Raw genomic sequence first — 2,682 nt, forward strand, 5'->3', positions numbered from 1 at the left:
AATTAAGTACATGAGTGCTAGAAGAAACTCTAGTGATATTCCATTTTGCTAATCAGGAAATGGAAGCACAGAAAGCTACAACCTAGTGTAACTTAGGAGACAAGCATGGAAGGTGATCTTCTTCAAAGAGACGAAAAAGACAAAACTCCTACAAAGTACACACTAACCCCAAATGGAATGTCCACTGATTTTTTTTTTTTTTAAGATTTTATTTATTTGACAGAGAGAGACACAGCAAGAGGGAACACAAGCAGGGGGAGTGGGAGAGGAAGAAGCAGGCTTCCCGCTGAGCAGGGAGCCCAATGTGGGGCTTGATCCCAGGACCCTGGGATCATGACCTGAGCCGAAGGCAGATGCCCAACGACTGAGCCACCCAGGCGCCCCGGAATGTCCACTGATTTTCATTACACAATTAATTTGCAGTCAAACGTATGGGGAAAAAAAATCATTTTAGGAAGCTGAGTTAGGCAGGGTCACTGCCAAGATGTCGGACTGATAAAGATCCACCAAGGAGAAGACATGTGTACTTGAGTACATGACCTTATATATGAACACCTCATGGGACTAAGTGGTAATAACTTTGTAAACAGTTCGGTTGTCTGACCCACCTGCATGATGTCAAGGACTTTTCAGGATTTCTTACAAAACATCAAAGTTTTCCCCCATTAACCTCTAGATAGCAAATATCTGTTCGGGTGCACTCCAAGAAGTTAGAAGCCAGGGAGTATGAGGCTCAGGTTGAGGCATTCCAGAAATCATGGATAGCTTGCAGACAACTTGAAGCTGTTTTCACCACCACTGGGACCAGAAAGTGTGTTATTTTATTAGCCCTTAACCCATTCTCTATTCTGTTTTGTCTCTCAAGGTTCCCTTCACATGCAATTTTTTTCCCGTCAATGCAAATTCTATTTCTAACTCAGGGACCTGTTAATTCCTACCTACATCCCCAAAGTTCTTTGGGAAACACTACCTGCTACCTTCCTCCTTTCTGAAAACCAACTACCACTTTCCTCAAAAGTAGCACTCAAACTTGTGTTGAATTTTGTTCTTTGTGGGTTTTTAAAAGCTTCTACTATAGTATTTATTGTTGAAAAATTAGAAAATATAAATAAGCCAAAAGAAAGTCATCACCCAGAGGCATTTACATACATATCCTTCAGACACATTTGTTTTTATAAAAATAGCAGCATTCTGGGGGTGCCCAGATGGCTCAGTCAGTTGAGCATCTGACTCTTGATTTTGCCTCAGGTCGTGATCTCAGAGTTATGGGACTGAGCCCCATACTGGGCTCTATGTTCAGTGCAGAGTCTGCTTGGGTTTCTCTCCCATGCATGCTCTCTCTCCCTCTCATAAAGAAATCTTAAAAAAAAACAAAGCAGCATTCTGAATCTTCATATAATAATGCCATCAAATTCCATGTCAATGCTCTCTAATGAAACCATTTAATGATTGTTTTTTTTTTTTAAAGATTTTATTTATTTGAGAGAGAGAGCACATGAGAGGGGGGAGGGTCAGAGGGAGAAGCAGACTCCCCGCCGAGCAGGGAGCCCGATGCGGGACTCGATCCTGGGACTCGATCCTGGGACTCCAGGATCATGACCTGAGCTGAAGGCAGTCGCTTAACCAACTGAGCCACCCAGGCGCCCCATTTAATGATTGTTTAATATTTCACTTTAAGCATAGGATATGATGTACTTAACAAATCTCCTATTCTTGTAAATGTGGGTGGTTTCCTATTTTAGGCTATTACAAAGCAATCTTGCAATGAAAATACTTTCTTAAAATACATTTATGTGTGTATTTGTCTGATGGTTTCCTTGAGATAAATTATTAGAAATGAAATCGCTAAGCCAAAAGGCATGTGGCCCACCATCACCCCCTTTTTAGGTCTTTTTATTCATATTGCCAATTTATCCTTCAAAAAGGTTATTCCATTTTACTCTCCTTTTTATTTATGCATCATTCAAAAAAATACTTATTTTGTGCCTACTTTGTGCTAGGCACTATCCACACAATCATAATTAACGTAATAGACACAGTCCCTGCCCTCATGGAGCTTACAGTCTAAATGAAGAGAAAGACACCCACACCCACACTATCACAAATTCTTCATTATAAGCTGAGGTAATAAACAAAGAAGAAAAAATACAGGGCTTTTCAAGATCACAAAAATTTTAGAAGAACTTGGTATGGCCTGAAGGTCTGGAAGAGTTTCCACAGGAAGAATGCTTCTGAGCTGGGGCTAAGGTTTTCTGTTGTAAATCAGGCTGTGGAGAATCCTGGATAAAATATTCTAAGCAAAGGGAGCAGCATGGACAAAGCCCCTGAAAAGGCAAGAAACAGGACCCATCTGAAAAAATATAACGAAACAGCTCACTATGGCTGAGGCATGGAGGTGGTGGAAAGAGTAAGGCAGCGGCCGGACCACACAAGCCCTCCAGCAGCAGTAGCAACTGGCTTTCTCCACTCTCACCAACTGCTAAAACCAACATTCAATAATCTGGGCTACAGGGGCGCCTGGGTGGCTCAGTCGTTAAGCGTCTGCCTTTGGCTCAGGTCATGATCCCAGGGTCCTGGGATCGAGCCCCGCATCGGGCTCCCTGCTCCACGGGAAGCCTGCTTCTTCTCCCACTCTCCCTGCTTGTGTTCCCTCTCTCGCTGTGTCTCTCTCTCTGTCAAATA

Source organism: Neomonachus schauinslandi, chromosome 1, assembly GCF_002201575.2.
Source record: "Neomonachus schauinslandi chromosome 1, ASM220157v2, whole genome shotgun sequence".
Classification (NCBI taxonomy): Eukaryota; Metazoa; Chordata; class Mammalia; order Carnivora; family Phocidae; genus Neomonachus; species Neomonachus schauinslandi.